The sequence below is a fragment of the Camellia sinensis genome, chromosome 2 (genome assembly GCF_055761805.1).
Source record: "Camellia sinensis isolate YWXY chromosome 2, ASM5576180v1, whole genome shotgun sequence".
Lineage (NCBI taxonomy): Eukaryota > Viridiplantae > Streptophyta > Magnoliopsida > Ericales > Theaceae > Camellia > Camellia sinensis.
This window is the reverse complement of record NC_138962.1, coordinates 105,668,966-105,681,678: the sequence shown is the minus strand read 5'-3', so window position 1 is coordinate 105,681,678 and position 12,713 is coordinate 105,668,966. Positions and strand designations below refer to the sequence as shown.

The following is a 12,713-nucleotide window of genomic DNA, read 5'->3' as shown; positions in this document are numbered from 1 at the left end:
GCGCATTGCACTGTCTTGTGCATTTCAAACCTCGCGCTGTTCTGCGCATCGCACTGTTCTGTGCATTTCAAAATTGTTCGCGCTGTTTTGCGCATCTCATTGCATTTTGCATGCATTCCATCGCACTGTCTTGTGCACTCGCGTTGCCTAACGCATTGCGCTATTTTGCGCATCATACCGTCGTGCAATACCGACGGTCTGGCGAGACCTTAAACACGCACGGTCTGGCGAGACCTTAAACACGCACGGTCTGGCGAGACCTTAAACACGCACGGTCTAGGAGACCTTAAATCCTTTGGAGGTGCGAAACCTTCAGCGCATTGTCACGCGTCTTGTAAATACCCCCGTGGTCTGGCGAGACCTTAAACACGCATGGTCTGGCGAGACCTTAAACACGCATGATCTGGCGAGACCTTAAACACGTACGGTCTAGGAGACCTTAAATCCTTGGAAGGTGCAAGACCTTTATTGCATTGGTGTGCACACTATTGCTTTGTACATATCTTAAGCCGCGTGTTGTCGCGCATCTCATGCAACATGCATTTCATGCATCATTTGCATTTCAAAAAAAAAACAACAAAAAAACATGCATTGTCATGCATACATTTTGCATCCCGGTCTAGGAGACCTTAAATCCTCTGAAGGTGCAATTCCTTCGGTGTTTGTCGTGCCCGAACGACTTTCGGTGGTCTGGTAAAGCCACCTGTCTGTGCTTGCGATGAGTTCCTAGAAGACCAACGGGGACGGTGGAAACTAGAGTTCGAACGGCTTATGCCTAGAACACAAAGGTTCGGGAGTTCCGAGACTAAAGTCTGGTTTAAATACCCAGAGGTTTACCCTCGGCTTGAAATCTGTATGGAAGCCCCATAGGTTGAGGCGGCATGTCTACGCCTCAGTTCTGGATACTGAACCAACCTAGTATATCACCCTGTTGGTAAGATAGGGAAAGTTGCAATCATAGTCATTGCATCATAGTGCATTGTCATGCATTTGCATTGTAGTTTGCATGCATTCATTGCATCACCTTCCGCCTTTGGCTTGCGCCTTTCCAGGTTGAGCTTGGTCTGGTATGTGTCCTTACTTTTCATGTTAGAACACAGTTCTTGTGTATCGCGCCGATTCCACGTTGATATGTTGGTTGAGGGTTGCGGCACCTTTTCTGTGTTACACATGGCTCGTATGTGTGCATGCCTTTCCTAGGCAAGATTTGGTTTGGCTTGTATGCCATATCCATTGTATCCATTCCATTGCATATTTGTAAATATTGCATTGTTATTGCATGCATTCATTGCATCACCTTCCGCCTAATGGCTTGCGCCTTTCCAGGTTGAGCTTGGTCTGGTATGTGCCCTTACTTTTCATGTTAGAACACAGTTCTGTATGTGTATCGCGCCGATTCCACGTTGATATGTTGGTTGAGGGTTGCGGCACCTTTTCTGTGTTACACATGGCTTGTATGTATGCATGCCTTTCCTAGGCAAGATTTGGTTTGGCCTGCGTGCCATATCCACCCATTACATTGTAGTGTAATTTTTGCATCCGGCATTAGGATCGTAGTCCTTTCTCCAGCGGGTTGTTTCCCCACTTGTGTCATTCCACCCAATACTTGTTCTTGCGTCTGTCTACAATACTCATAGTTCAGTTGACCGTTCTATGGTAGACAGACTTGTTACCTCCATCAATCTATTTGACATAGGTGTGGTTTCGAACCGCTCGTGATTGGATCAGGATTCAATTGCTTTGCATGTAGCTTGCATTGTTTCAATTACATTGCATCTGCATTTGCATTGTTTATACATTGTTTTGTATATATTGCATTTCGTTTTTCATCCATTTTGCATTGTCATGCATGTTGCTAACAATATTGTACCTGTTAAGTTTGTTTTCTTTTCAGGCACGATATTGTATGTACGGTTCATTTGAAGCTGGTGCAACCAGACGAGCCGCGCAGGTATTGTATCTCCCGAGTGAGACGTATTGAGAATTCCATAATTCTCTTACATCCTTTCTGCATTGTAGTGTAGTTTGGTATGCTAGCTTAAAATTGTTGCATGTTCGCTTCATTACAGCTTTCTTTGCATGATCATAAGTTATGCTCGGCTCTGTGCATTGTCGTGCATTTTGCCCCTGCCTTCGGGCGCATATCTTATTTGTATTGCATGTTTGTCTAAGTCTTCGGCCTTGTCAAAAATGGGTCGTCTCTAGGCTTTGACATTCACTCCCGTCATTGTTATGACTTTCGAGTTCTGTCAAAGAGGGGCAACTGTAGACACCCCATTTTTGACCGTCCTCAAGACTCGGACGTCACCGCTTGAACACTCGGTGATTATCCTTGTTTGTGTTTGTTTGGAGTTCCCGGAGGTTTTGGCTCTCGCGCCCTACCTCAGAATCTCCGAACTTGACCGTTCAGTGTCCGGTTTTGCACCGAACACTTGTGTTTTGCCTTGGAAGGGCAGGGTAGGGCTTGTAGACCATCCCCACCCATCACCGGCAGTGGCTAGAGGCCACCGGCTGGTTTTTGCTGCCACCGGCAAAATAGTTTGCCGGTCGGCACTATTTGTTGCCGGTCAGCACTTTTTTGTGCCGGTCGGCACTTTGTTTGGCCAAGATGGCATTTTTTGCCGGCCGATTGCTGTTCATCTGCTTTTGCAGATATTTTAGGACAGCTGTATAACTTTTTCTCCCCTCCATACACGTGTATGGAGGGATCTCCCTCTTGCAAAGCTTGTTGAATAAGCTTTACAAGAGGCTTATAGAGAGGGCTCTCTCTAAGGCTTAGAGAGAGAGGCTTAGACATTTTTGAGAGAGAAAAGACAGAGGAGAGCTCTGGTTTTCTAGGGTTAGGGTTAGATACACTCAATCTATCTCTCTTTCCCTCCCATTTTGCACACTAGGTGTTTTGTGCCTTACTATTGCACACAAACACCTAGTGTTTCACCTTCCTCTTAAGATTAGAGTTCTAAGGGGTTGTTCTTGAGCTTCTTGACTGATTTGGAGCCAAAGGAGGCCATTGGAGCATCCTTGTTGAAGAGGACTACAAGGGTAAGAAACTTACACCTTTATTCCCCATTCTTGCATCAATTTTATACCTATCTTAGAGCTGTTTTTGTGATTATTGTATAACATAAAAAAGTTCTATTTTTAAGCCCTCTTTATTGTTTATTAAGAGTGTTTTGTTGTTTGAGGGGTGTTGACCACCCTTAAGCCCCAAAAGGCCTCATTTTGAGCCATTTTGTGCTAGCTCCGGGATTTTGGTGTTGAGGTCTCTTCACCACTGAAATCTTGAGGGATTTCAGTGGTAAAGATGATGCTTTGAAGTCCCAAGAAGGAGAGGGCCACCCCCTCTCCTTGTTGTCCTTGAAAAGGGCACATTTTGGCCTCTTAAAGAAGCCTATGCTTGAGTGTGTGTTGAGCATATTTGGTTTGTTTTTCATGCTTATATATCCATGATATAACATGATTTAAAGTTGGTTTTGGAACCTTATGCATGTTTAGCATAGTTGCCTTGTAATGCCATATTTGTGCCTTAACATGTCTAGGTTGTTAGCCTTTGTTGGAGCATGTTTTAGGCTTGTATTTGTGAAGGTTATATGCTTATTTTGCCATGTTTTAGATCTGTCCATAGTCGTTTGGGTCGATTTTAGCATGCATTATAAGGCTCCTTTGCATTTGGGCTTGTTGGCCTTGAGTATGTGCATGTGTAGCATGCCATCTTTGCATTGTTTTGGTGATTTGGGATCATTCTATATGTCATTTCAGTCCCATTTCCATGCTTGTTTGATTGCCTCGCATGCCTCTTTAATGCTTTGAAAGCATGTGTTGCAATGCTCCATGTTTTGGCCATGGTGCATGCCTTTGAATTTGGGCCACTTAGATGCTATCTAAGGAGTCCTTTGGCCTTGTTATGAGCTAAAAATCTATTTTTAGTTGTTTAATGCATGCCATGTTTGGTCATGATAAGTGTAGTTCAATGCCTTATCAACTTGCCTTGAACACTTGGACTTTTTGTTGCATGCTTGACTTGATTTATAATTTGATTTGGCATCATTTTATAACATGATTTTAAGGCTCATGTTGCATGCTAATTTGTCCATGTTTCCTTCTTTCAAGTGTGCTTGAATGTTGTTTGATTCATGCTTAAGTGTTGGTCCTTATGAGCATGTGTGTGTGCATGCCATTTAGCTCTCACTCTTTAGCACTTTTGGCTACTGTTTTAGGCCTATTTTAGAGTCGCCTAATTCATGTTTAAGTCCATCTTTGCATCCATTTGCATTGCCATATGCATGCTTGTATGCTTGCATGAGTTGATTGCCATGCCATGTTGCACTCCTAGCTTGTATGCCTAGGTTGCATTGCATTTCGCATGCATGCCTTGTTCCTTGAATTGGTGATAGGAATTGGGCCTTATTTGTTTGATTGGTGTGCATACATTTGAAATCAAAGATGCATACTCGGTTCTTTGGGCCATCATGCATGGAAATGCGTGATTGGTGGTCCGAGAATCGAGGCACATGTCCCTTTGAGTCATTACAATGATAAGAGACATGGTTGGTGCATACATGCCTTGAAATGTGCTGCCATGCTTTGCCTTGTCCTCTGTTGCTGTGGGTTGCAGGTTCTGCAGGAATACTCTGCCGACCGGCAGTGTAAGGTGCCGGCCGGCAATCTTTTGTCTGCCGACAGCTTCAATTTTGTGCCGGTGGCAACATCTCAGTGCCGGTGGAAATTTCATCCAGCCGGTGGTGTCTCCCAGCATCCAAGGATGTAGTCCTGAGGTTTTGACAACCTCCAGAGGAGGAAAGGGAGGAAAACAGAGGCAGCTTGCGCATGGTGGCGCGTTTCCCGAGACGCTTTCCTGCTTTAATTAATTTAATTTAATTTGTTAATTAAATTAGTTAATTTGTAATATTAATTAGCTTGCGTAGTTAGTTAATTTGTAATATTTATTTGGTCCCTCCGAGCGAGGGCAAATCTGTAATAAGTGTGTGTGGGTGTGTGAATGTCTTCCAATCCCCACTTCTTTCTTCCCTTTTACTTACCTGCTTTGATGGTTAGTATTAGGTCACGTCTAATTTAGCATACCTTATGCTATGCATGTGTGCATCCATGCATTTGTATTACATGCATTAGGCTCGGTACATCACGCTAATTGCATCAATACTTCAATTTTCAAACTGAATACGTGATAATTGTGCATTTTCACATGACATGTTTAGGATAGCCGAGCCTATCTTAGCGACATTTTGTATGCGATGCATTAGTCACTTCACATGGACTTGGATCATGCATGATTACTAACAAGTTCTTTGTTTTGGCACGGAGTACCATGTAAGTATTTCCGCTTTAGCATATCGCATGAGTGTGAATGTTGCCATAACAGCATGCTTAACATGTGGCTAGATGCTTATGTGTTAAACTGTTTTGAATGCCTGTGGGTGAAGGCCGGATTGTTTAAGTTGGAAAAACTCGTTGAAATCCGTATTTTAGCCTACTTGCGAGTAGCAAATTCCAAAGCATTTTCAAACCAAACGGATATGCAATGTTTATTTCCAAATTAGGCAATCTAGTCTATACTTGTTTGCTGTGCGCATAACATAGTAATTCTAGGCTAATAACCGGAATAAGAACACATAAAGTTTTCAAAATCAGATATCACGGTTAGTAGAGGCCGGTCTTCGGACCGGGCGAAAGGGGGTGCTCATAGCTGACCTTCCCCGATCGTACCCAAGCTCCCGAGCCGAGACAACTCCGGTGATGACGGACAGGTGGCCTTCGGCACCGAGTCAGGGTTTCCTAAATTTCCCCATTTTAAAAATATTTAGGTGGCGACTCTGTATCTGGCAAAGCAGTCCATGTTTGGCACTACTTTCTCAAAAATCTGTTTCTCAAAACGATTTTCCAGATTTGGACTCTTTGGTTCAGATTAAGAACCGTGACACAAATCGAGAGTCCGAACTGTAGCACGAGGCCCCTCCCCGGGCGCTGTTACAAGTAGCACACACCCTACTTTGCCAAGAAGATCCCTTCTGATAGGCCACTGAGTCTCGAGGGCTATTCTTCGAAAGTCTGAGTGGGAGAACACACTCTACTTCAGCAAGAAAGATCCTTGAGGCTCGCACTGATGGAAGCGAGGTCTGTTCTTCGAAAGTCTGAGTGGGAGCACACACTCTACTTCAACAAGAGAGATCCTCGAAGCTCACACTGATGGAAACGAGGTTTGTTCCTTGGAAGTCCAAATGGAAGCAAGGGCTGTCCCTCGGAAGTCCAGGTGGAAGCACACACTTTTCTTTGGTAAAAAAAGATCCCTTCTAGTTGGTAACCGCAAGAAAGATCCCTCCTGGCTGGCAACCGAATTTATCAAGCTTGTACTAACGGAAGTAAAGATTGTTCCCTAGAAATCCGAGCAGAGACAAAGTTGTTCCTCGAAAATCCAAGTGGATGTACACTCATTTCTTCGGCAATCAATGGAAGCAAATGTTATTCCTTGAAGCTCGCATTGAAGGAAGCAAGGGCTATTCTTCGGAAGCCAGAGTGGGAACACACACTCTGCTTCAGCAAGAAAGACCCTCAAAGCTTGCATTTATCTAAGCAATGACTGTTCTTTGGAGGTCCGAGTAGGTGCAACACTCTACTTTAGCAAGAAAGACCCTCGAAGCTTGCATTGAAGGAAGCAATGGCTGATGAAAGCTAGGGCTATTCTTCGGAAGTCCGAGTGGGAACACACACTCTGCTTCAACAAGAAAGACCCTCGAAGCTTGCATTGATGAAAGTAAGGGCTATTCTTCAGAAGTCCGAGTGGGAACACACACTCTACTTCAGCAAGAAAGACCCTAAAAGCTTGCATTGATGGAAGCAATGACTGTTCTTCGAAGGTCCGAGTGGGTGCAACACTCTACTTTAGCAAGAAAGACCCTCGAAGCTTGCATTGAAGGAAGCAATGGCTGCTCTTAGGAGGTCTGAGTGGGAGCACACACTATTTTGGCAACTAATGAAAGCAAAGGTTGTCCCTCTCTGAGTGGGAGTACACTTCTACTGCATCAAGAAAAGTCCCTTCAGGGTGGTAACTGAGTCTACTATTCCTCTTTCTTCTTCAAGGGGCAATAAAAATTGAAAATTGTTTCAAGCAACATAACACAATGAAGATATACAATGTAGAGAAAATAACTTCTAATGGAGATACATAATATAGAGGAAATAACTTTCTTCATAACATAAGAAAGAAAGATAGAAAATTCTTAGACAATGCAGTAAATACAAATTGTAAATGTCATAGATAAACTTCTTCTACGGAATGTTGAAATTTGCCCCTAGAGTTGCAAGATCATTTGGAAAGCTTTCACCAGCTGCTCAGGTTGTGGCCATCATGCACCATCATACCATCATAGCCATGTCTTCTAAGATATCCTGGGGCTTATGTTCTCTAAACTCTATCACATGTGCTTCGACTTTCTTTCTAAAGATCTTCTTAAGCATCCGGCACTTTTTTGTAGGATGTCCTAGTGATCGATGGAAAACACAATAATTAGGACCCTCACGGTCCTTCTTCGGCAAAAGCTTTTCGACATGAGGCAACTTCAGTTCCCCGTCTGCCACCCATTCTTTAACTAAGGCCTTCACCTCCTCGACACTACATGGAAAAGGAGTGTCATCTTCATAGTTTTTCCTCTTCTGACCTCTGAATTCCTCCCCCTGCGACTTTCGTGTAGAAGACGCAGAAGCCGCAGTGACAGAAGGTCCTCGGGATGACTTGAAGTTGGCTTTATAACTAGTCTCGAACCTGATCTCCTGAGATTGAGGTATGTTGATGTTCCGAGATGCTTCAATTAGTGCCGAGAAGGTGGGTAGCTTGTGATTAACAAGAAGCATCTTGTATTCGTTCAATGCCCCTTCAATACAGATTTGGACCAAGTAGTTTTCCTCCACAGCCTCATGATAGTCTACAGCTTTGTCTTGAAACTTTTTCACATATTCAAGAATGTCTTCGCCTTCCCGTTGCTTTTCCTTACATAGGGTAAGTGCGGTTATCTTCTCAGCCGCTTGAAAGAATTTGGTGTGGAATTTGTTGACCATCTCCTCCCAACTCCAAATAGAGTTTGGGATCAAGTTAACGTACCAACTATATGCTTGGTTGGTGAGGGACTTGGAGAATTCTCTCAGCCAGAGGACGTGGTTTGAACCATGAATACCCAGAGTCTTGATGAACCGCACAACATGTTCTCGAGCATTTCCTTGTTTGCCATCGAATTTGATGAACTTCGGCACCGTGTACCCCTCCGGGTATGGATAACTCAACATCTCGATAGGGTAAGGTGGCTTGACATCCGGATCAGGCAAAGAGGGTAAAGTCCTCTTGCCCCGTTCGAGATCGAACATGGCTTGCACATCGGCGAGAGTGAGAAATTGTTGAGGGAGAGAACTTGATGGTGGTATTCCCAGAACTTGGCTTGTAGACCCGAAAACTGAACTTAGAGCGACTTGGCCATTTGGGTGTTGAAAATTTATCATCAATGAAGACACATGACAATATTGGCCATCAGCACCTATGGACATGCCATTTGGTGATGGGACGTTGCATTGGGTCCCATAAAGTTCATTGCATGCCATGGCTATACTGGGTTGGACTTGCAAACTTGGCGTCAGAGCCAAAGGAGACCCACTTGGTACATGAGTAGAATTTACAATCGGTGGAACAAAATTAGGCATGGATGGAGCACCATTTTGTAGAGGAATTTCTATAGGCCTTCCTTGAACTTCCACAACCCCTGGAACACCATTCATCATGCTGGAAACTCCTCCAACCACTGTTGGACCATGGCTCAATCCTCCAGGTGTGTGATTTTGCGCTCCATGGGTCGCAGGTTGGCCATGACTTGTTCCTCCTAGCACTTGATTTTGCACACCATTTTGTACATCTTCAGGGAGAATTTGGAGTGGATCTTGATGGTTTTGACCATTCCCAACCTTACCATGAAGTTGTTAATGCTTGTCGGCGCCGATTTGACCTCCATTTGTTGCCGGTGGTGCGAAATGCGAACCCATCACCAACATGGTGTGGGTGAGATTTTGAAGGGTCACGAGAATCTCTTGTTGAGTGTATTGGAGTCCTTGAATAGCTTCAAGGATGAGAGGTGAGTCTTGAACTTGAGTTCTCTCATCACCACCATTGGAAGAGCCTTGTTGATGAGTCTCATTATCCGCCATTTTTGCCGGAGTTGTGTAGGCTCCAGATCTCGTTGAGACCATTAACCAATCCGCCTCCCCAGCAGAGTCGCCAAATGTATGAGAGGGTTCAAGAACGTCGTTGGAAAATTCAAAGATCTTCGAAGATCCTTGAAGAACAACTTCGAAGTCTCTAGAAGAAGATGAAAGGCTTAGATTCTTCAATAGTCTCAACTTAAGAACACATGAGTAAAGGAGATGATGGAGATAAGAGATTGGGTGAAGAAGAAGGCAAAGTATTTAGAGAGAGGATAATGGCAAGGCTCTCCCATGGATCTTCCACTTTCACTCTCAAGGTTGATAATGGAGATGGAAAATTAGTTCTTTCCTAAGAGTCATCTCTCCAAAATCCATCCCTTGTAAAGCTATGGATGGGTGCTATTTATAGGCACCTCATGATGTAGGATGGAGCCCATGTGCAAGGCACACGGGGAATATTCTCTCTAACCACCTTGTCCGAGGAGGTGACCTCTCCGAGGATGAGGAAAACCCCGAAGAGGAGATCAACCTCTCGGCGAACCCTTCTTCTTAGCCACACCTAACCAATGATCCCCAATTATCCCAAAGGGTCAGGGGTAGTCCCAGAGGACGTCCTGCCGCATAAGGGTCAGGGGTACCTCAAGAGAACGCCCTGTCGCAAATATTTCCGAGTCTCAGGGACCCCCTAGATCGTGCCACCTCGACCCCGGGTATAGGCTAGTTTAACTGAAGAGTGAATTTATCTCCACTCACCGTCCTCAGGATTGGGTCCTTTGTTCGAACTCCATTACGTCTATTGTTCTGGTGCGTAGATCCTGGAAAGCTCCAAGCCTGCAAGTGTTCTGGGACTCATTAACGGAGCGACTTCTAGATTGCATCTGAATCTATTTGAAGCCAAGTGCTTCGGATTTCTAGGTTCATGGATCCGAACCCTTTCGAGTCCAAGTGTCTCGGATCTCTAGGCTTGCTCAATACCCTTTCGAGTCCGGGCTCGAGTAAGTCTCTAAGTTCATGGATCTGAACCATTTCGAGGCTTAGAGCGATTCAACCCGTTTGATGGAGATAAATCCGGGCCCACCAATCTTGGACTTGGGATAAATTCAGGCCCACCAACCTTGGACTACTGGGCCTAATTAATTTAATGGGCTCAAATTAGCTCCTCTTATAGCAAGTAACCCTAAATTTTGTGCTTGATTATTCAACCACGTGAATTTTGCAAGCCGTTGTGAGTTCTTGAAAGTGCACCCCCAGTGCTCGTCCGGTGGATTCTTTGATTATACAATGTTTTTCTATTGTGATTGTCATGAAAATGCATTTACTTATGGAATATTGTGTATTTGGCTGGCTACATTGTTATATCTATTGGGTCACACTGCGGATTACTTCTATTGTTCTTTGGAGAAGCTCTCAAGCCTATTGAGACTATCTCCAATTGTTGTTGGGGTGACTCTACGGAGTTTCTAATGTGTTTGCAAGTATTACTGATTTTATGGGGCAGGCACTGGTGATGTGGGACTTAATAGTGTGTTGGGTGGGTCAGTGTTTGTTACTTGTGTCGTTGTTGGGACTGTTTCTCTGTGTAGCTGAGCAGGAAGTTTGGATTGATCGGAAATGTTTTATTAGAGATATTAGTTTCTTTCTTCATTGTTACTCTTGTATAACTTTCATTGATGTTGTATGTTGGTAAGGTGAATGTAGGCGGAGCCATCCCATTTGTCTTGATTTATGCGGTTTATGCATTTGTTGTTGCTGTGAATGAGATTTTGAGGAAACATGCATGGAGGTTGAAATTGGATGTTGTTACACCATTACTTCCTATCAAAGGAAGTGTGTTCTCTCAAGGGAACCAAGAGGATGACTCTATATAGTACTTTACTTGATATGGACACATAAAGTGATACAATCGTGTCCCGTAGTGCATTGTCTCAGTGGATGTGGGCATCAAATGTGACAATATATTCAAATCAGTCAGCTAAGGTGTCTGACAATGCCGTGTGGGGATGGATTGATGATGGCATAGAAACTGAGCACTCGTCATTCTCCTATTCTAAACTATGTTCGATAATGGAGTTGCCTTTAACAGTGCCACGCTGGTTGACAATTCCTCTAGTTGAGGAGGAATCTTGTTCAAAAGTCTCTACGCTGTAGGCAGTGCTTCACTTGATCCCATTCTTCCAGCATTTCTCTGGAGTACTCAAGACAGTGTGGGTTCTAAAAGCAGAAAGGTTGCTTATTTGCTTGGTGTTTCCACTTGATTGTGCACTCGGTGTTCTTGCTTGTCGGTACACTAGATCAGATTGTCCACCTTAGAAGTTTTTACTTCCATGGGTTTTGGGTGGATTTTTTATGAGTATCATTTGGTTCTACATGATTGCAAATGAGCTTGTTGCTCTGTTGGTAGGGTTAATGTAATTCTAGGGGTTAATTCATCAATCCTTGGATTAACTGTATTGGCATGGGGCAACTCGATGGGTGATTTAGTGTCAAAATGTTGCATTGGCAATGAATGATGGGGATGGTATGCAGATCGCTTTGTCTGGATGCTTCCCTTCTTTGAGGCTTGATAGTAAATATGGAGATTATAACAAATTATAGCAATATGTGTAATTGCTGAAAAGGAAAGAAAGACTAGGTGACCAAGTAGAATTATTAAGGAAAATGATGTGCCGACTCTCCAAAATCTAGTCAAGTAGCCAACCATAATGGCCAAATACAACATAAATATTTCAACAATCTTTTTTTATTGCCAAAACGTATTTTGTTATTGAGATTCTAAAAATATTTGCATGTAACATAGGTAAGAATTATTTAAAACATCAGAAATCACAATAGGTTGTATATATATTTTTTTCATATCAAATTTTTCTTGACCTTTTCACAGGTGTCATGCATTCAATAAGTCAAAAGAATCCCAAACAAGAATTGCACCCATTTTGGCATTGATCCACTCACTCACCTGGTTAACCCCTAATCCATTCTAGGTTCATAAAGAATGAATACCAAATTAACCCAAAAGTTATATTTTGCCAAATTGAATTCTTGGTTTGTTTGTAGCCCTATGCAAAAAGCTATTTAACGAGCTCAGTTAAAATTACAATAAGTATGAGGTCAGACCAACATTCACAAACTCAATAGGCAAGCTAAACTTAGGCACCTCCATCCAAATTCTACAAAGGCAAACTTTAACAGCCCAGTTACCAGTTCAACTCAACTTTTTTGTATGGAACACTTAAAACATACCCGTAGGTAACATGCCTTTTAACTCCACCATCTCGGCATGAGCTTGAGCTGCTTCAGTTTTAATTTGTGAAAAATAGCTTCATGCTCAAAAATTGAAAGAGGAACACCATTTTTTTGCAATGACAGCTTTGGCCACTTTTTCCTTCATCTTCTGCTTCAATTGTTTCTCCTGTACATATTATTAAATTTAAAATAAAAGTACTATAAAAGACATTATTATATGCTCCCAAATTAGAGAAGTCCATAGTTTTTTTCTACCTTATGCTTTGCAGCAA

The 12,713-nt window shown here is 43.1% G+C and overlaps 1 pseudogene; it reads left to right on the top strand.

The window, feature by feature from the left end:
• The first annotated feature begins 10,395 nt into the window (after positions 1 to 10,395).
• LOC145817374 (cation/calcium exchanger 4 pseudogene) lies at positions 10,396 to 11,793 on the top strand (annotated as a pseudogene).
• Positions 11,794 to 12,713: the final 920 nt, after the last annotated feature.